This window comes from Mustelus asterias, chromosome 22 (assembly GCF_964213995.1).
Source record: "Mustelus asterias chromosome 22, sMusAst1.hap1.1, whole genome shotgun sequence".
Classification (NCBI taxonomy): domain Eukaryota; kingdom Metazoa; phylum Chordata; class Chondrichthyes; order Carcharhiniformes; family Triakidae; genus Mustelus; species Mustelus asterias.
In genome coordinates, this window is record NC_135822.1 from 68,462,438 (window position 1) to 68,485,490 (window position 23,053).

A 23,053-nucleotide genomic window follows, 5' to 3' on the forward strand; every position below is an offset into this window, starting at 1 on the left:
CTCCCACAGTTGCGTGGACCTGCAGACTTTCACTGGCTGTCTTGTCTGGAGACAATACACATCTTTTTAGCCTGTCTTGATGCTCTCTCCACTCACATTGTTTCGTTTCTTAAAGACTTGATTAGTTGTAAGTATTTGCATTCCAACCATTATTCATGTAAATTGAGTCTGTGTCTTTATAAGCTCTGTTTGTGAACAGAATTCCCACTCACCTGAAGAAGGGGCTAAGAGCTCCGAAAGCTTGTGTGGCTTTTGCTACCAAATAAACCTGTTGGACTTTAACCTGGTGTTGTTAAACTTCTTACTGTACCTCCCCTGTAGCCAATGAGGATACAAAGATTTCTCTCAAGGCCCCTGCTATTTCTTCCCTTGCCTCTCTCAGTATTCTGGGATATATCCCATCAGGCCCTGGGGACTTGACTACCTTAATGTTTCTCAAGAACTCCAATACCGCCTCCTTTTTGAACTCAACATGACTCAAACTATCTACACACCCTTTCCCAAACTCATCATCCACCAAGTCCTCCTCTACTGACACAAAGTACTCATTTAATACCTCACCCATTTCCTCTGGCTCCACACATAGATTCCCTCCCTTGTCCTTGAATGGGCCAACCCTCTCCCTGGCTACCCTCTTGCTCTTTATATATGTATAAAATATAGAGTTCTCTAGTTTCCTCCCACAGTCCCAGAATGGGCAGGTTAGATGGATTGGCCACGGTAAAATTACCCCACGGTTTGTCTGTGTCTGTGTGCATGCTTGAGTCTGAGTGTGATAGACTAGTGTCGTGTCCTGGGTGTATCCTGCCTAGCGCCCAGTGTCTGTTGGGATAGGCTCCGACTCCCCACAACCCTGAATTGGAGTCAGCGGTTAAGTGAAAATGATGTGAAGGTAAATTTTAAACCGGAAAGAGGAACCAAACATCTTGAACTTACAGGATGGGGTTTTCCTCACCCTCCGCAGTGTGTTTTGCAGCAGTGGGAGACAGTGCGCCCCTTGCTGGCAGCGGGATCTTACAGTGCAGCTGTTTTCAACGGGGTCTCCCATTGAATTCATCCCTTGCCACTGGGAAACCCGCAGCGAAAGCTGTAGCGAGGTCTGGAACTGGCGTTACACCGTCATGAGTCTCCCAAGCGCCAATTATCATATTGAAATGAGCATTTCCATATGATTAGCGGGCCTGGGACAGTATTCTCCAGGCCCGCTAGCATCGGTCCCCATGCCAGGAGTGGGTCCCTTCAGCAGCATTTACGACTGCTCCCCACTAATGGAGAACAAGCACCCTGACCCCACTGAAGAGAACAGAGGCCATTGATTTCCCCCATCGCCCCCCAGGAGGTTGGGGGTCGGGGTGGGTGCCCCTTGGGCAGTGTCGGGGCTGGCCATCGGGCTGGTGGGTAGTGAGGACATAGGAGCTGGCCCGGGGAGGTTCGGGAGGCTAGTGGTGGGGAGGGGGTGCTGGTCAGTGATTGGAGGCCAGCGATTGGGAGGCCGTCAATGGGAGGCCACTGAGCATGTGCCGATCTCCACGCTGACAGATCAGCGCATGCGCAGTAGGCCACTCAGCAATATGCTGCCGGCTTCTCGGGCGGGAATAGGCCCCACCACCACTTACCAGAGTCAATCCTGTTGAGGCTTCTCCAATGCTCAGAGTGTCGAAGATTTGCTCTGATAAGTACACCCTCACGTTGGGCACTTAGATCTTTTTTGGAGAACCCCAGCCAACATCTCTTTTTGATAGTATTCTGATACAGCACACAAACTGTACTCCTATGTGTGGTACAAATAACTTCTTCTATAATCAGTAATGTCCATGATATCGGTCTATGTGTGACGCTGTGATTTCTATCTGTATTCTTACCTGTACAGTATACGCACTCTATTTGTGTCTCTGTGTACACTGAAGTTACTGAAATAACACCTCAGCGGCCAGTGTCCCTTCACCTGGGGCAGCACAGTGGCACAGTGATTAGCACTGCTGCCTCACAGCAGCAGGGACCTGGGTTCAATTCCAGCCTCAGGTCACTGTCTGTGCGGAGTTTGCAGGTTCTCCCCGTGTCTGCGTGGGTTTCCTCCGGGTGCTCCGGTTTCCTCCCACAGTCCGAAAGACGAGCTGGTTAGTTGCATTGACCATGCTAAATTCTCCCGCAGTGTACCCCGAACAGGCACTGGAGTGTGGGTGCCTAGAGGATTTTCACAGTAACTTCATTGCAGCGTTAACGTAAGCTGACTTGTGACACTAATAAATAAACTTTAAAACAGATTACCTTCATTTACAAACTCTATTCTACTCCTGGAGCGCTTCAGGTACAAAGTCAGAACACAAAATTTAGCACCCATACATTCAACCCTTCATCCAAATCATTGATAATAGACTGTAAGTCATTGAGGTTCCAGCACTGATTCCTGTGGCACACCATTGACTACATTTTGTCAACCTGAAAATTACCCATTTATCCCTGTTCTGTTTCCTGTGAGCTAAGAAATCCTCTATTCATGCTAAAATGCAACTGACTGCAACTAATCTTCCGCCCATTCCCCAGGCAACACAAGGAACTGTTTGTTCCATTTGTCAGAAAGCTAATTTCACAAACACAATACACATCATGACCTCTTATTTTGCGTAGTAACCTCGTCAAATGCCTTCTGAAAATAAAAATCATCGACAGGTTCCGCATTATCCATGTTGCTTGTTTCTTTTCCAAAGAACTCTAATCACAGAGTTATAGAATCCCTCCGGTGTAGAAGAGGCCATTCGGTTCATTGAGCCTGCACTGACTGAGAGAGTATCTTACCCAGACTCTCCCCCCCCCGTCCTATCCCCACACATTTTCCATGGCTAATCCATCTAACCTACACGTCTTGCTACACTAAGGGGCAACTCAGCACGGCCAATCCACCTCACCTACACATCTCTGGACTGTGGGAGGGAAACCGGAGCACCCAGAGGAAACCCACACAGACACGGGGAGAAGGTGCACACTCCACGCAGAGCGATCATTAAATAATCTTGGGGGTGATTCTCCCCCCCCAAAATTCAAAGCTTCGAATTCTAATGAAAACTGGAGTAAATCACGCTGGTTTTTTTTTCAGCAGCGTTTCTAAAATCAATCTCTCACAGAGGGCAGTAGCGTGAATCACATGAAAAATTCGGGGACGGGGCCTAATCCCACTGAAGAGGCTGAAATCAGTGCGTTGAGCGGGTCCCCTGCGGCATGTGTCAATCTCTGGGAGATCACTAAACAAATCTTCCCAGCATAGACATCACTGGCCTCAACTCCACACGGACATTGATGACCTGATCATTGGCCTCTCAACAACACCCACTTCCCTTCCACCCGCATCCCCCCGCCCCCTCTCAACTGCCCTCCCCCCCCTCCACCGCCCCCCACCCTCACAGACATTCCTCGTCTGATCATTAGCCTCTCACTACTCCCCTTTCCCTCCCCCCCTCCGCTCCCCCCCCTCCCCCTCCGCAAGATGGGTTCCCATTCACTGCAGAGTGCATGCACTATGAGTGTCTTTGTTCATCAGAGTTCCCTTGCTTGGAGCACCAGCTAGCTGAACTGATGAGCCCTCAAGCAGCACATGGTGCACTCCCCCCCGCAACAGTCAGAAGCCTGACCAGCAGCCAGTAAAGGAGCCCACGCCACCCTACAGAGGCTACATGAAACATCGGATAAAAGCAAATCACTGCGGCTGCTGGAATCCGAAACCAAAAGAGAAAACGCTGGAAAATCTCAGCAGGTCTGGCAGCATCTGTGAGGAGAGAAAGTTTTGACAAAGGGTCATCTGGACTCAAAACGTCAGCTCTTTTCCTCCTTACAGATGCTGCCAGACCTACTGAGATTTTCCAGCGTTTTCTCTTTTGGCTACATGAAACATCCCTGGGCCTGGGGGCAGCACTTCCAGCTCTCCCCACAGCAAGCAGAAATGTTTCAGCCCTTGCCTCCAACCTCCCCTACCCTCTGGGGGCTGCAGCTCCTAAGAACCTACCTCCTTACTCCTGTTCAACGCTGGCATGCCAGGTCCTGACTTTTATACACCAGTCATAATCCCCACCAGCGTGGCATCACGCTAGCGGGGGTCGGAGATGCTAGTCGTGGACCCACTAATTAGATGGTAAGGTATGTAAATGCATGCTAATTATCTGTTACACTGATTTTCAGTCCATTGACACCAAAAAACTTAGGCTGGGAGACAGGCGGAGGCCTGGACACCCAACGCAAATCGGCCGCGCGACAGTATCCCGGCCCGCTGCACTAAAAATGCAGCACAGCAGCATGGGAGAAATGCCCCCCTTGTCTCATCACATGTTATCAGATCTAGACCAACCTTCTCTCTGGTTGGCACGAGTAGGCCTTCCTTGCCTCACAGCCATGGGAAACTGATGTGAGAACACTGTCTGGTAGACTTTGATCTTTGTTCTGAGAGAGTGTTCAACTTCACTGGACTGACTAGATGGTTCACATGGAGGATTCCCACATACCAAAGCCCAGCTACGTACCCTATAGGATATCTCAAATTTGGACACAAGGATGCTCTAAAAGCCAATCTCAGCATCTGTAAATTGGACCCCACTACATGAAAAACCAGCTCTGGACAGATCCCAATGGAAAAGTCTCTGTCATCAAGGAAAATAGAATCAAGTCCCCGGAGGACAAGCGAACGGGCCACCAACTCAGTGCCTTCAACCACCCCTCCAGCCGGGACTTCCTCAGTAGTTTTTGCAATCTGATCTTCAACTCAAGATTGGGTTTCATGTCACATATGAGATAACACTGACTCAGTGAACACTGTAATGGGGAAATCCACAGGCGGGATTTTCCATACGACCCGCCACGTGTTACGTGACGGCGGAGGCATCCGCTATTATCAATGGGGACTCCCGTTGAATGCACCCCTTGCCACCGGGAAACCCAAAGCGGGGGGTGTGCCATTGGCAGAACTGGGAGATCCCGCCAACATGAATGGCTGGAGAATTTTGGCTTGTACTACATTTGACCTTTATCTGTAATGTATGCCACGGGGAATCGCAACTGTAACATATACTGGTCATGATTTCTATCCATAATACATGATTTCTATCCAGAATACACACAAAGGCAGTGGTCCTGTTTGAATGTTTTTTTTAATATTGAGGGCATCCTTCCTGACAAGCAAACTAAATCCAAACACTGAGCTGCAAAGGTCAACCAAATTGGTACATTTTGTTGAGTTTTTTTCCTCTATTACTGTTCCAAACACTTGGCTTCTAAATGTTAATTCTGTAATTTTGTCCTAATTCCATACACATTAAACAACACCCACACTCGACTAACCTTTTGGTAACTTGTCCAAGACATTGAATAGGCACTGAAATTATGCTATGTCACTATTGGACTTTTCCAAATGACAAAGATTCAGAGCTAACTTTTGGTTTAAATTATGGAATATATTTTACAAAACATAAGCGAGTGAATACCTAATGGTGACCAAATAAATAGACATGGACAAATCCAATCAATTGACTTGACAGATAAGCAATAGGAAGCATTATATTTTATGGAAGACTTCTACATATGCATGCTTCTTTTATATGACTTGTTATCTGTGTAGAGTGTGCAGGACGATTTCTCCAGAGGCTGTCAGAGGTAAACAGTGATGGATCTTAAATATCACCAATATATCAGTGGGATTTCTTGATTTTAAATAGTTGGCAATTAAAATAATTGGGTGCAATAAATGCAGACAGGAAAGTGTCTCTTGCCAATACTTGGTTCCAAAGCAGATTGGCTGCTCTGGCAAACTCTCCAGACAAATGTATGAAATGAATGACATTAGTTATGTTTATTAACATTCATGTCTCTGAGTCAAAAGCTTGTGAGTTCAGATCCCACTCCACAGACTTCAGTGCAAACTCCAGATCAACATGGCAGTATAGTGTTGAGGGAGTATGATACTCTAGGAGGTGTAATCTTTTAGATGCAACATTTGACTGAAGTCCTGTCTGTCCTCTCAAGTGGGCATAAAACATCCCATAGCGCTGTCTTGAAGGGAAGCAAAGTTCTCTCTGGTGTCCTGCCCAGCATTTATCCCTCAATGACCATCACTAAACGGGTAACTCAATCATTTATTTAACTACTGTTTGTAGGACCTTAATATGCACACTCTGTTTCCTTGCATTATAACAGTGATTGCGCTTGGGAAGTATTTCATTGGCTGCAAAATGTCACAAGGTCAATAAAGATGCCATAAAAATGCATGCAATTTCTTTTTACAAGCTTGGTACAGGACTTTGGTGGCAGGTAGATTCATAGGCCGAAATCCTACCACCTTGCCTGCCCCGATTCAAGTTCCTGGAACAGAAATCTCCGTTGGCCTCAGGCAGGATTTTACGACTTCGCCCGGGCGAGGCCATAAAATCCCGCCCATAGAGTCATACTGCGCAGAAAAGGCCCTTCAGCCCATCAGTCTGCACTGACAATTACAACCATCAAAGTTGCACTAATTCCATTTTCCAGCACTTGTCCATACACTTGAATGTTATGATATTTCAAGTGCTCATCCAAATACTTTTTTAAAAGTTGTAAAGTTTCCGGCATCTACCACCTTCCCAGGCAGTGCATTCCCAATTCCCACCACACTCTGCGTGAAAAAAAATGTTTTCTCAAATCCCCTCTGAAACTTCTGCTCCTTACCCTAAAACTATGCCCCCTCATGATTGACGCCTCAATCAAGGGAAATTGCTGCTTTCTATTCATCCTGTCCGTACCCCTCATATTCTTATGCGTCTGAACCCCTGAGTGCACTGAATGCAAAGGAAGAGCCACTGAACCTAGAAGTAACAAGACAGAATCTTTCAATTAGCCAAGCTGACAGCACCAACCTTGTAAACACGAAGGGAAAAAAAAACAATTTTTGACAAAGGAAGTTGGGTTCGTAGTGTGCAGCTTTCAGCACCTTGGACAGCAACCCAAGTTTTTTCCCCAACTAACAATGTCAAATTAACTACCCATATCAAGGCCACAGCTACTGGATAGGTGAATCAGATCAGACTGGAAAAGGGCATAGGGGTCACACAAAATATTGTTCTGGATTTTCAAGCTATCAGAAAATAAGGTTAACAAGTCACTAATGTTTCTGTCGACAGCTCAACTCTAATACCGTTATGCCAAATTTATGCAGACGTATTGGCAACAGAAAGAGAGAGAAAAAATTACATTTTCTAGATGCAAATGCTTCCCCTGGCTTCCAGATATGAAATTACAGTGGTTATTAAGGATGGCAGCATGTGCTAAATATCAATATCTCAGATATACTTGCACATTAGGTGACACAGTATAATATTGACAGTCCTTTATTATCAACTGTCACTTTGCATTAGTATCAGGGCATGAAGTGAAAATAGAACCTGGCGATACAAGCCTAGGTTGATTACACATCCTGGATTAAAAGTGTAGGTTATGATCTGTTCTTATTTATACAAACGTTGGTGTACCACATGCTTGATGCAATTTAAACTGCATCCAACCACTTACTCCAATAGCACAAGACCGACTGATGTGAATGTCGACACTTTCAAAGCCATGCAATATTTCCTACATATTTTCATCCCTCTATTTGTCATGCTGTCTCTCTCTCTCTCTTTCTCTCTCTCTCTCGTCCTCAAGATTTTGAGGCATGCCATTCAATCTTTCAGGCACCACATTTAGTTTCACGTGCTAATGTCTGTGTCACATTTAAGGCAAGTTATGAATTGAAAGAAGGGAAAGCAAACATGCTGTCTTGCTGGTTTCCTCTTCTGACATTGGGAGGGAACAGGCAGTTTAAAAGTAATCAATCTTCTTGAGCATACAACGAACCTCAGAATGTGGCTCATTATAGCAAATGGACAATGCGACATCAAAGGTACATGATAGGTTGAAGACAGCTTCTCTGTCATGGTAAAATCGTACTTGTAAATTGCAGAGTATAATGGTCCTGTCCTTACAAAGGTGGATATTTCCTAATTTATCACGAGTGACGTCATAGGAGAACATTAAAAGGTCAGCTGTAACCTGTCAGTATTCAAAAAGCCACAGTGATTTTGACCCATTGTACCCTGTGACACTTGAGTGGGCTTGTAAATACAAGGCAGGAATGATCTGCTGTTATTTTGTCATGCGCTGAGTGCACCCTGACTCAGTAGGACTGAATTGCGAACATTGCAACACTGGAACAGGTTTAGCCCCTCAAGCCTAACTTGCAGCATTCAACGAAGTCATGGCTGATCTGTAACCTAACTCCCAAAACCGCCTTTGCCCCGGTTCCCTTAATGTCCTTGGCTTCCAAAAAATCTACCAATCTCACATTTAAAATGAACAACTGATGAGCGCCAACTGTTGTCTGCAGAAGTGTGTTACAAACTTTGACTTCCCCTCACTTGTTTTCGATTGCAATCCTGGGAGACCTGGGTCTAATTTTTACATTGTGGTTCGCTGTCCTGGACTCCCCAACCAGCAGCAACAGACTGCTCCATTCCCCATTAATATCTTGAAACGTACTGAAAAAGGAGTTGAATGAAAACTAAGATGGAAGGTGGGTTATCAGTTCTGGCAGCAGGTCCAATTTTTGCCTCAAACGACAAACAAAAGGTTGTGGAAGCGAAAACAAAAGCTACCCCCTCATCATCCCAGTCAACAGTCAAGGGCGGCAGGGTGGCACAAGTGGTTCGCACTGCTGCCTCACAGCACCAGGGACCCAGCTTGGGTCACTATCTGTGCGGAGTCGGCACGTTCTCCCCATGTCGGCATGGGTTTCCTCCGGGTGCTCTGGTTTCCTCCCACAGTCTGAAAGATGTGCTGGTTAGGTGAATTGGCCATGCTGAATTCTCCCTCAGTGTACCTGAACAGGCGCCGGGAGTGTGGCGATGAGGGGATTTTCACAATAACTTCATTGCAGTGTTAATGTAAGCCTACTAACTGTAATTCTCCCTCGATTAACACCATCAAATTATGCATCAAAGGCCTTTTGCCTTAACCTACTTCTATCAGTCACAAGGTGCCTGGAGTTTTATTTCTTAATGAAAATCCAGATAGTCAGTGTTTTATATCAGTTTGTCATTACTTTCTGACAGTCCTTCAGTGCAATGTTAGCACTCGTTGTGGGATCTTGCCATGCTGCTGCATTACTGACATAAGAATGCCTTGGGCTGCTTTCTTCTCTTATCCATGTACCTATATAACAGATGATTGCAGCTCGAGACAACTGAAATCAAGGCTGATGTCACTGAGTAACTGCTGGGACTATGCTGGGTTTGCTGTATGCTTGGGTATGCTTGGGTATGCAATGTTCTCCCAAAGTATTAGACATTGATGAATTGCAGAGAGCTGTTCAATTGTAGATTTGGATTTCTTCATTTAAGTTCCAAAGCAGAGTGGACCCAACATTTCATAGAATCCCTACAGTACAGAAGGAGGCCATTCAGCCCATCGAGTCTGTACCGACCACAATCCCACCCAGGCCCTATTCCCACATTCCTGCTAATCCCCCTGATTCTGGGATCAATTTAGCACGGCCAATCAACCTAACCCGCACATCTTTGGACTGTGGGAGGAAACTGGAGCACCCGGTGGAAACCCATGCTGACACAGGGAGAATGTGCAAACTCCACACTGACAGTGACCCAAGGCCAGAATTGAACCCGGGTCCCTGGCACTGTGAGGCAACAGTGCTAACCACTGTGCTACTGTGTCACCCTTTCATTGCTCACAGATCTCAACAAAGGTGAAATCATGTTTTGTGATATATATAAATCTGCAAAGGCTTCAAAGAAATGGGTTGGCATCCTGAGCATAAACAATGGACAAAGGAATTTCATACAATGCTATCAAAATTTTCATTTACTTGTTGTACATAGAACAACTTTGCCCCAAATGGGTCTTACTGCAATAACTATGCTCTCAACTATGTTCTCTCTTCATTGTCAAAATTAACTTTAAAAACAATTGTACTGCCCACTAATACTCTAGTGTCACAAACAACAAGAAGGACACAACCAGTCACATTCTCCCACCAAACATTTTCTCTTCAGATAACCATCCAACTCCCTTTTGAAAGCCATGATGGAATCTGCCTCCACCATACTCTCAGGCAGTGAATTTCACGTTCTAACCATTTGGTGTTTTAAAAAGCTTTACCTTCTCTTTTGTGTTCTTTCATTATTCATCTTAAATCTGTGTCCTCTTATTCTCGATCCTTCCATCAATGGGAATAGTTTCTCCCGATCGACACTGTCCAGGCCCCTCGTGATTTTGAATACCCTCCACCAAATCTCCTCTCAGCCTTCTCTTCTTGAAGGAGAACAGCCCTGACTTCTTCAATCTTTCCACCTAATTGAAGTCCTTCATCCCTGGAACCAGTCTCATAAATCTCTTCTGCATCCTTTTGAATGCTTTCATATCCTTCCCAAAGTGTGGTTCTTAGAATTGTGCACATTATTCCAGTTGAGGCGTTTTGTCCAGGTTTATCATAACTTCTTGCCTTCACCCCATGCCGCTATTTATAAAACCTAGGGTTCCATATGTCTTCTTCACTACTTTCTCAACTTGCCCTGCTACCTGATATGATTTGTGCACATACACACCCTGGTCTCCCTTCCTGCATTCCCTTTGGAATCACATCCTTTATTTTATAATGTCTCTCCTCCCTTCCTACCAAAACTAATCACTTCACATTACATTGCATATGACCGTCTATTCCATCAGCCTGATTACGTCCCCTTGAAGTTGATCACTATCCTCCTCACTGCCCATAGCACTTCCAAGTTTTGTGTCATCCACAAATGTTGCACTTGTGCCCTGTACCTCCAACTATAGGTGATTATTATAGATCAAGAAAGGCCTCCAACCCTGAGGAAACCTTCTGCATAACCTTCCTCTGGTCCAAGAAACAATCATTCCCATCACTCTGTCATTCAGCCACCTTTGTATCTGCCACTGTTCCTTTTACTCCATGAGCTTCAACTTTGCTGACAAGTCACTTGTCTTCAATTGTGCTATCGGAGAAGTTATCAGGCCTGGTAAGCTGACCTTTCCCATACAATATCCGACAAATGCAGCATAACATTTAAAATTTTTCAACTGAATATAAGATTGAAATAGGACACTGGGCTCAAATGTCATCAGTATATCAAAATTCTAAGATGGCAGTTAATAGTGAGACATGGGAAAGGTCAATAAAGTGAAATGAACACTTTAAAAGGTTTGGATCAAATTGCAATTTTTTTTGTGACACCAAACTGGGTAATTTATGCAATATTTTCTCAACCAGTTCATTTATATTTGGGTTGTAGATGATTTTATTGAATCAAATACATGGTACCATAAAGTAGCCTGTCTCAGAGTTAACATTTGAGGTCCGTCGCAACATAGCTTTGGCTTGCACCAGACAAAGGCCTGCTTCAAAATAGACTTGTAAAATTCAACGTTTGGCCTCATTGAAAATCAATAACTAACACCCAAATAGGGGCGCAATTTCATTGCTGTCGGCAGCTGAGGGGGTGAAGACTGGGGGAAGGGTAGTTTGGAAATGGCAGCTTGGGTCAACCAGAGGCAACTGAGCAATGGAAGCAGCTACGCATCTGGCAGCAGCTGGAAGCCAATTTAAAAATAAAATTAACTGGAAACTTGCACCCAGACTGGGGGCATCACAGGGATGTTACCAGTGCAGACAGGTCCAACACTGAAGGTGAAACCTGGCTGGTCCCCAGAGGTGACCTCCACAATGATGGCCTGGTAGCTGTGGCCACAAATGATTTCGGAGTTTACTGTTCCCTTTCATCTCTTGGCCTTGTTCCTCTAGGTGGCTGAGGTTGTGGGTTTGGGAGGTGCTGTGAAGGAGCCTTGGTGAATTTTTGCAGCACATCTTGCAGATGGTACACACTGCTGCCACTGTGGCCCAGTGGTAGAGGGAGCGAATGTTAAAAATGGTGCATTTCAATACAGTGTTATTTTGTCTACATCAGTCTTCACTCTCAGGCTTGGCTCCGGTACCCCACAAGTTAATCAAAAATAGAGAAACGTATTCAGATAAGAAGTCCATATCTCATGATGTCTTTCACTCCTGTGCACCTGTACGTTGAGGGCACATTTGGGATCGGTTGCAACGACCCTTAGTTTTGGAAGCATCTGAAAGCTTCCACATATGGAGCACAGCTATTTGACAGACACAGTGCAAGGCTCTCAGAACCCAAAGCACCGTACCTAGCCTGAGATATCCCCTTTGGAAGAGAAGAGAAGAAAAGTAGCTGGGTAACAAAGAAACTGGATTTGTAAACTAGTATACCAACTTGGTTGAAGAAGTCTCTGATTTACGCTGAGCAATAATTTTCCACATAATACCCAATCAAATCATTTATGGCAGTCTATTTAAACGCTGTCATATTAATTGCTCATTTGGGACTACGGGAAAGGATTTTAATTGCATTTTTCAAAGCACTATTCATTTAGAGTGCATTAGAAAAATTGTAAATCTGTTACAGGTCAATGAAACAATGGAAAGCAAAGAAAACATAGAAAACCAAAGGAGGTTGATAAGTTGAAGTTTGTTTTCTTTTTAATGGCCCAAAAATTCCTGTCACCAGTCAACAAATGATGCCCACTGTTAGTTCAATCACAGCTTGCGGGCATCGCTGATGAAGTCAGCGTTTATGGTCCATTCCGAGTGGTCCTTGGGAAGGTGGTGGTGAACCACCTTCTTGAATGCCGTAGACCATGCAGTAAAGGATTCTTCCACAGGCACAAGCATTTCAGGATTTTAACCCAGTGGCAAAAAAAACAGTGATATCTTTCCAAGTCAGGGCAGTTTGTGGCCTCGAGGGGAGCTCAGAGGTGCTGATGTTCCCATGTGCCTGCTGACGTTGTTCTTTTCTGTGGTTGTGGACTTGGAAGGCCCTATCAAGGATGCCTTGACAACTTAGAAACGTAGAAACATAAAAGAAAGGAGCAGGAGGAGACCATTTGGCCCTTCGAGCCTGCTCCGCCATTCATCACGATCATGGCTGATCGTCCAACTCAATGGTCTAATCCTGCTTTCTCCCCACAATCTTTGACCCCATTTGCCCCCAAGTGTTATATCCAGCCACCTCTTGAATACATTCAATGTTTTGGCATCAACTACTTCCCGTAGTAATGAATTCCACAGGCTCACCACTCTTTGGGTGAAGAAATGTCTCCTCATCTCTGTCCTAAATGGTCTACCCTGTTTCCTCAGACTGTGACCCCTGGTTCTGGACTCCCCCACCATCGGGAACATCCTTCCTGCATCTACCCTGTCTAGTCCTTTTAGAATTTTATCAGTCTCTATGAGATCCCCACTCATTCATCTGAACTCCAGCGAAGACAATCCTAACCTAGCCAATCTCTCCTCATACATCAGTCCCGCCATCCCTGGTCATGGTCATGTAACTTGAATCAGTGGTCAGTTTAAAGTCAGATTAATCTCCAATCATATTTTTGCCCTGCGATTTGTTGGAGACGCATGAGGAAAATGGAAGGGTGCCCTCCACGGAACCTCTGGGGTCAAGGAACAAGGCAAGCAATTGTGGATCCACTTAACCGGTCTGACTGAAAGACTATGAAATGAACAGCACACTATCTGAATAAGAAAGCGTAAATAAGTGTGAGAATTAAATGTCAAATCAGGAACAGAAAGACAAACAGAGGAAGAGAAATACTGGATTAAAAGAGGGGAGAGAAAGGCAGAAAGAACAAATTGAAAAGGAGTTTATTGTTTTAGAATCTGCAATAACTCCAAAACTTGAAAGAATGTAATTTTCAAGTGAGTGACTTGGCATTAATGAACATGTTTCACCGAGCATACTTAGACTTGACCTAACTTTCTGTTGTATGTTTTCTGTTTGTCAACCGTGCAAGTCCAGAAATTTCACACCACTCTCGGCATCTGGATAGGAAGACAGAGCTGGGAGATGCCATTTCCTCAAAGGTGATGGCTCAGTCGTGCATCTCCGACAACAGCTCCAGGATTTCCGCATTCAATTGGGCATCTTCTCAATTGCCCAACATTGCAGTGGCAGCAATGAAAGTAACGTTAACCTCGCAGCAATTCCAACAGAAAACCTTGGCTGACTGTCACCCCAGTTTTTCACCCACGGAGGAGTTGATTTGTGCAGGGGTTTAGCACTGGCTGCTGTTTGGCACCTGACCAAAAATTAATATTACTTGTACCTGTGTCCAGATAGTCAGCATCAGAAATGGTATTGTCCTGAGAACAGGTGAGTACCTCATCTGGCCCCCACCATCTAAGTGCCGATCGGGCAATATTTTTTAAAAATTCATTTACGGGATGTGTGCATTGCTGACCAGATCAGCATTTATTGCCCATCTGTAGTTGCCCTTGAGAAGGTGGTGGTGAGCTGCCTTCTTGAACCGCTGCAGTCCCTGAGATGTCGGTACATCCACAGTGCTGTTAGTGAGGGAGTTCCAGGATTTTGGAGTGACTGCAAAAGAACAGCAATATATTTCCAAGTCAGGATGGTGAGTGGCTTAGGGGGGAACTCCCAGGGAATGGTGTTCCCAGGTATCTGATGCTCTTGTTGTTCTAGATGGTAGTGATCGTGGGGTTGAAAGGTGCTGCTTGAGGAATTATTTGCTCGTGATCATGGCAGGAAAGTTATTTCCCTTCCCACCTCAGGGATACTTCAATCAATTGCAACAAACTGAACACAGACCTGGGAGCTTCTGACACTTGATGACTTGGTATAAGATCAGAAAGTGGTGCCTCACCCATGGGGATATCAGTGTAGCTGACTGCAGTGCCATTTCGCATCAAGCTAAAATGAATGAGAACTGCAGCACTGTATTCTTGGTGTTGTCTGTGAGCTCCCAGTCCTCTTCATCTGAATGATTACTTAAGATCTATGTCAAAGATGGAGAAGCGTTACCGGGGGAGCCTGGTTTTAGGTAATAAATTTTAGACTCCACCGTGCCAAGTAAATGTAAATTAGACCTGTCTAGTGTAATATTGAATGAAAATGTCCTGCTGTGTCAGAACAGGTAAGAGGGAAGAGAATTTTTTAGTGGTAACATTCAGCAGCAGGGCACAATGCAACGGTGTCTCTGAGTTTCTCAGTGCTTATAAAAATACCTTCACCTAGCACATAGTCCTATGAACAGTAACTCTTGTTTACGAATCATGCTGTCAAACACAACATTTGAGTAAAGCAGCACTACCTCCAGCTAAAACAACACATCAGAGGCAGAGTAGATCGGCGCATATTCATTTCCTAGGATGAGAAAAGCCATTTGAACCATCCACGTCCAGTTCTCCACGGAAGGCTACAGTTTTCTCTATCACAGCATCAAACCTCTTCTCAAATGACTTCAGAACTATTTTTTTAAACTCCTGGTATTGATCTCCTGTCAAGCGCTTGAATTTTTCTCACCTCTGCTTGTGACTCAGCCCTCTGATGCCAGGGATGAGCCGTGTGAGCATTCACAAAGTTAGAAATGCTTCCTGTGTGGCGTGGTGCTAAACCACGCAAACACATGTGCATGTTGGTGATGGGTGCACGTGCAGAGTTTTATGTCTCTATCGCGGCACAGGCAGGGGCATAAAATGCGGCAAGCTGTTCAAAGGTCCATTGAATTCGGACTGGAAAAGTCCCGCTGGCACGAGCGGCAGTAAAAATTCCACGCATAGTGATTAGAAGAATTTAAAGCTCCACAGGGGTAGTGTGTCAGCAAACGCTCGGGCGAGGCTCGTAAAATCCTGTCCGAGGTCAACGAAGAATTCCGTTCTGTGGGCCTTGCCTGCCCGGATTCCGGAGTGGGCGAGGCGGTAAAATTCCGTCCTATTTCTTCTGATTCATTGTGTGTTGGCGATCGTAAATATTTTGGGAAAGGACTTATCTTGTTTCTGCTTTTCATGAAATCTCTGCAGCCCAAAGGATCAGTTAACAGTTCCTGATTTCAATGCAGTGTATACCATGAGCAACAAGCAAGCATTTAATAAATTATTCATTTCGGTGAACACTCCCCTGCCCAGTTCTTCTCTAGTCGAATTGCAAGTGCTGTCAAACCAAAGCGGCCAAGCCTGCTTCTGCCAAGTGGTGTCCCACCAGAAGCAGAATCCCAGGCTCAAGAGTCGGTCTTGGCACATCTTACATTGCTGCAATGTCTGAGCTGCTTCCTAAGGATACAAAACCTGGAGGGCGACCCCACAAAAATTGATTCGCTATTTTGGGTTTAACCAAACCATTGGATTACAGTCTGCACCGCCTGATAGGAGCACAAAGTAGCAATAAGCACTTCAACATTTGGTGGTGAGATGGAAAAACCATTTGAAGGCAATTAGAATTTTGGAGAGAGAAAATTATTGGCTAATAACAACCAAGCTTGTTTCGTTGTGCTTTTGTCTATCACTTCTCCTGGTATAATTCTCTTCCCCATCTCCTTAAGTCTCCTATTTTTTGCTGTTCTTGCTCTCCACACCTTAGCCGGGTTCGATTCCTGGCTTGGGTCACTGTCTGTGCAGAGTTTGCACGTTCTTCCCGTGTCTGCGTGGGTTTCCTCCGGGTAGGTAGGTTGATTAGCCATGGTAAGTTGCCCCTTAGTGTCAGGGGGATTAGCGAGGTAAATGCATGAGGCTATGGGGGTAGGGTCTGGGTGGGATTGTGGTCGATGGGCTGAATGGCCTCCTTCTGCACTGTAGGATTCTAAATAGTGATGGCTAGCATTGTATTTTAAATCTGAGTCACCCAGGCGAAGAAACACACTGCACGACAAGTTCGGTTGGAAAGAATGGAAGAGAAAAGAAATGAGGAACATCAATAAACATTGAATGGGTGATTCCAAGCTTGGGTTTTGAAAAGTTTGTCAATTGCAGGATGGAGGGAGATTGAGAGAGGTAAAGAGTTCTCCAGTTCTGAAGTCTGAGGACAGGATGAAATAGCAGAAGGGGCAATGTTATTTGCTTTGTGTATGATGCTGCAGTATCATGTCCAATTCTGGACTCTGCACTTGAAGAAGGATATGAAGGCTTTGGAAAGAATACCGAATAAAAGATGCCAGGGATGAAGGATTACAAATCTGTTGATAGACTGGAATCATAGAGTCATAGAATCCTACAGTGTAGAAGGAGGCCATTCGGCCCATCAAGTCAGCACCAACAACAATCCCACCCAGGCCCTATCCCCATAACCCCACTCCTAGCTAGACCCCCTGACCCTGAGGGGCAATTTAGCATGGCCAATCCACCTAACCCGCACATCCTTGGCATGTGGGAGGAAACCGAAGCACCCGGAGGAAACCCACGCAGACACGGGGAGAATGTGCAAACTCCACACAGACAGTGACCCGAGGCTGGAATTGAACCCGGGTCCCTGGCACTGTGAGGCAGCAGTGCTAACCACTGTGCTGTGCCGCCCCCTGGAGAAGAGGGGGATGGTTCTCCTTGGAGCAGACAAGGATAAATGGAAATTTGATCGAGGAATTTGAAACCATGAAAAATTTTGGGGTAAAATGAGTAACAGTTTTCAATGGTTGAAAAGCTGATAAGCAGAGGGGGCAGATTTAAATTAACCAGCAAATGAATTAGAGGCAACATGAGAAATAAACTTAATGCAAAGAGTTGGAATGCACTGCCTGACAGGTTGGTGAACAATGTTCCCTCTAAACCATGTAAACATGTGGCTGTGCAGCAAACAGAAATATATCATGCATCAGGCTGCGCAAAATTCCCATTAAAATGCACAAGCATTTACCCATGCGTCAATCTTAAAGCGACCGCAAGGTGCGACAAGCCAGCCGTGTAGAGCAAACAGAAGAGAGAGAATCATAGAATCATAGAATCCCGACAGTGCAGAAGGAGGCCATTTGGTCCATCGAGCCTGCACTGACCACAATCCCACCCAGGCCCTATCCCCATAACCCCATGCATTTACCCTCGCTAGTCCCCCTGACACTAAGGGTCAATTTAGCATGGCCAATCCACCTAACCCGCACATCTTTGGACACTAAGGGGCAATTTAGCATGGCCAATCCACCTAACCAGCACATCTTTGGACATTAAGGGACAATTTAGCATGGGAATACTTAGGGGGAATTTGGAGGGAATATTGGAGGGGGATACAGATTCAACAGTAGTTTTCAAAAGGGGATTGGAATTTTTTTTGAAGGAGAAAACATTGCAGGGATATGGGGAAGGAGTTGAGGAGTGGGACTAAGTGGATTACAATTCGGAAGAGCTGGCATGGACAGCTGTGCCGTTCTATGATTCTATGTGGTGAGAAGGAACAATGTGCTGGATAATGTAATTATAATAACAGCATTGAGAATAACTGGAGTATTTACAAGTCAGAATACCTGCAGCAGATTTTAATTCAATTTGAAATGTTGTTAACCACTGAGGTACATTATTATTCAGGCACACCAGGAATGATTGCAAAATAACATTAACCTCCTGGTAGACATGCAACTCTATCGTTATGGGTTGCACTTGCAAGTCACCAACACACTTCAAATTCAATTTTGAATATAGCATGAGAAAGATCAAATATCAACGTCAGTGGGAGAAGGCGACGGAAGAACTTAGTGATGTTCTCAGAGTCCTGAGGGCATGAATATCATCAATGACATGTGTCAGAAAGGAGTGCAGAAATACGCTTTGAATTTGAAATCAAAAACCCCAGGCTTGTCTTGAACATCTCAACACACACAACTGGTAAACACCACAATGAGCGGGATTTTCTCCCACTTCACCGCGTGTTGTATGGTGGCGGGAAGTGGCGTGGACTTGCAGGCAAGATTTTGGCGAATGCCCAGGATCTTCCAGTCCTGATCGCGGCGATCATGGTGAACCCAAGAGCTAAATATTGGGAGAAGACCCAAAGCCAGTTTTGAGATGAAGAAGCAATTAGTGAACTTTACTCATCAATGGTGGGCCGCGTTCCCTGCTGATGAACTTCGTAATTGACATTAGCATAAATTAGCATCTCGTTACAACACCTGTTCACTGGAATCAGCCTTCTCAGTTGGATTAAGAACCCATGTCAGCGGGCAATTAGAACAACTGGTTTCACAAAAGGATTTACACAACTTGCAGCCACTGGCCTGCACCTCATTTGGGACTCTGAGGTTAGTTTGCATACTTTACATTGTACAGCGCTCACGGGGATCTGTGTCAGGCTGCAATGCACTGTTTTGGTTTCAGGGCAGGGGGGAGGGGCTCGCAAGCTATCACACCAGCATTAAGGTGGGGCTGGCTGTTACTGTGCTGCAGGGCAAGGACTCCATTGCGGAAGGGGCCAGGCAGGAGCGAGAGAAGGGAATGGGCTGCAAGACACAAACTCCACTGGGGGCAATGACCACTGCAGGGCATTTGCACTGACCACCACTGCGGCCACCTCCCAAGCTGGATTGGTCACCTTGGTAGAGTCTTGCGTCCAGAGCAGGAGTAGCGAACATTGGGGGCTGGGCCTCACCGGGATCCAACAGGCACACCAGAGTGGTGTCACAGAAGACTTTCTACCTTTGGAAGCTATGTCTTCACGGGAGCTGTCCAAGGCTATAGAGTGTGAATGCTTTACAGGAGCAATGTTTAAATATGGTGCCTGGAGCCACTAAGGTTATGACGAGCAGGTGAATCAGATCCTGTCAGCGAAACAGTGTCTTTCCTGTGGTTGACTAACTAAAACTACAAAAGGAACTACAAAAGGTCGTGAATGTAGTCCAATCCTTCACACAAACCAGCCTCCCATTCATTGACACTGTCTACACTTCCCGCTGCCTTGGCAAAGCAGCCAGCATAATTAAGGGCTCCACGCACTCTGGACATTCTCTCTTCCACCTTCTTCCGTTGGGAAAAAGGTATCAACCAACTCAAGAACAGCTTCTTCCCTGCTGCCATCGGACTTTTGAATGGACCTACCTTGCATTAAGTTGATCTTTCTCTGCACCTTAGCTATGACTGTACCACTACATTCTGCACTCTCTCCTTTCCTTCCCTATGAACGGTATGCTTTGTCTGTATAGCGTGCAAGAAACAATACTTTTCACTGTATGTTAATACATGTGACAATAATAAATCAAATAACACAGTCTGAAGCACACAATATAGCACAAAAACCCGCCATTGCAGTTGGCACATGGAACCCCATTTTTATGGCCACTAACACATTTAGTTCTTTACATGGAAACTCCCAGCCTATGACTATGTACATGTAATTTTGCAAATAATTACCAGATTAGCCTTTTATATAACGCTGCTGCTAATATGGCGTGCCATGGAAAGGTAAAGAGATTCTTACCATACAGCTGTTTCTAAAGAATTATTAACACTGCAGAAGGTAATGAATTTCATTTAATTGGCCAAGTGTCCCATGGAAGGTTGCTCCTCTTCAATCCAATTTTACCTGCAAATGAAACTGAAAGGTCTAGTGGAGACTAAATTGGAACATCTCTGAAAATTGGTGAGGAGATTACGATGCCCAATTGCGCAATGTGCCTCCAATGTAATTAAGTCACTGTGCTAACTTGGTACTGCCTGCTCAGTCACCCAAGTTTTGTTTAATCCAGATCTAACCATGCTGTTCATTGGCTGCTTCAGCAGTAGCACAGATTCATAACTTGCTCATACCACTTAAAGTCGCCTTAAGGTGAAGGTGCATTGTGACTGGTGATTGGTCAGCGTTCAAGGTTTCACTAATCCTACTCCACCATTTGTGACAGAAGATTGACCACCATCTGGAAGCCTAAAGCATCAATCAGCCCATGGCTGGAAGCATCAAATAACCCTAACCCTGGCCGTAACCCTAACCCTAAACCGAACCTGCATGTGGCATCAGTTTCAAATAGGTCTGAAGAACTGACGAATGAATCATTTATCAAAGGGAAGTTTTTCATCACAAAGTCTCTTGCTTCATGATGAGACGCAACAGGATAATTTGGAAGGAGGCAGCAGTTAGTCATCCTATTAGCAGTGAATTCATTAAGATCATAAATCTGCTTTATGATTTTCTCATAAAGGTTAATATTGTGGGATTGAGTAGCTCATTGTTTAAAGACATTTTGCTGTTTTGTGTTGAGATATTCATTGCATTTCTCCTTTGAAGCATCCAAAGGCTTGACATGATGTTCAGATGTTTCTCAATACTTTTGCGTTCCCTCGGCAATTTGTTAAGGACATATTTTACTGAACCCACGATAGCCACGGGGGGAGGGGGGGGATAAACGCTTCTTGTGTGCGTTTCCACACTCTGTTAAGGCAATTGGAAAATGACAAGGCATGCAGAGACCAAAAAGGAGCAGGATTAAATGACGAAGGAGCAAAGGATGGAGGAAAATTCCATCGGGCACTATCAAGACAGGATTAATAAACGAGATGTTATCACGGGGGGGCTTCCACTCTCCATAAACTCCTGAAGCAGCAGCAGAGGGAAAGTAAATGAAAAGGGATGGAGCTGTAAAAAACAAGATGAGTGCTGGGATATTGAACAACAGAAAAAAAAATGACAGAATCACTGCCCAGGAAAACTTTGAAGAGGGGGTGGTTTAAATATTTGGAAAGATGGCCTGATGGAGGTCTTTGAAATGACATAAGGTTTTGATAAGAGTCCAAATTCTCTTTCCCCCACCTAATGGAGCACTGAGGCAGACTTTAGTCTGTCTCCATCGCTAGTAATTCCTGGAATAAGTCACTAGTCAGTCACCAGGGTCTTGTTGCCTGAGGGGCACCACTCCACATCCAGCATGGCTAACCAGGAATCTCTCCCACTCTTACTGCCCGCCATTGGCATGTTTGGAAAGATTTGCAGGTTGACACTCAACCTGTTTGGCCAAGTTATGACCGCATCTTCCTTTGTCCTCAAGTCCTGAGGTGATACATGCACCCAGAGCTTTTGGCTCAGAGACGCTAACAACTGTGCCTCCATTGGTGATAGAGTAGACACAGAAAAAGTGTTTCCACTTGATTTGATTTATTATTGTCAAGTGTAAATCAAATCAAATCAATTGATGGGAACAGCAAAACCAGAGAGCATCAATATGAGATACTATCAGGATAGTCACCAAGAAATCAGATAGGGAATTCAAAAGAAACCTCCGTGGGCCTGATTTTACCAAAACTTCGCGCTTGGAATCGCGGTAAAGTTGGGCGTCAGGCCTATACCGCGATCTGCACCCGATTCCGAGCAGATCGCGGCTTTACCGATTAGCATGCATTTAAATCGACATAATGAACCGCGCGCCCAATTCTACCGCCAAATCCCACTTTACCGTCTTCTGGCCCGATCCGGATTCGCGCTTTTAACAACCTGGTAAATAACAGTCTGAAGTTGTCGCTGCGGCTTCCAAAGAGCGGGGTCAGAGCCTCCATTGGCTCTCTGACCCAGGTCATCCTCTGGTTAGGGGGTGGGAGGAGGAGGGGGGCGGGGTGGGACGAGGGGGGGTGGGACGAGGGGGGGGTGGGTGATCATCCTCTGGTCGGGGGGGGGGTCCGTTGCCAGTATGCGGCCGATCGGTGGGGAGGGACGGGGCAGGGGGTTCTGCCGCCACACTGCGGGCGATCCCTCCTCCCCACCGGAGGAACGAATCCCTCCTGCCAGAGTGGACGTGCGGCCATGCCATCCCACAAAACCTTCAGGATGAAGCGATTCCTCGCTAAGAAGATGAAGCAGAACCAGACCAAGCTGGCTGCGAAGTGATGCATTTTGGAAGAAATAATGTAGGGAGGAGTTATACAATAAATGGCAGAGTCATCAGGAGTATAGAAACACAGAGGGACCTAGGTGTGCAAGTCCACAAATCCTTGAAGGTGGCAACACAGGTGGAGAAGGTGGTGAAGAAGGCATATGGTATGCTTGCCTTTATAGGACGGGGTATAGAGTATAAAAGCTGGAGTCTGATGATGCAGCTGTATAGAACGCTGGTTAGGCCACATTTGGAGTACTGCGTCCAGTTCTGGTCGCCGCACTACCAGAAGGACGTGGAGGCATTGGAGAGAGTGCAGAGAAGGTTTACCAGGATGTTGCCTGGTATGGAGGGTCTTAGCTATGAGGAGAGATTGGGTAGACTG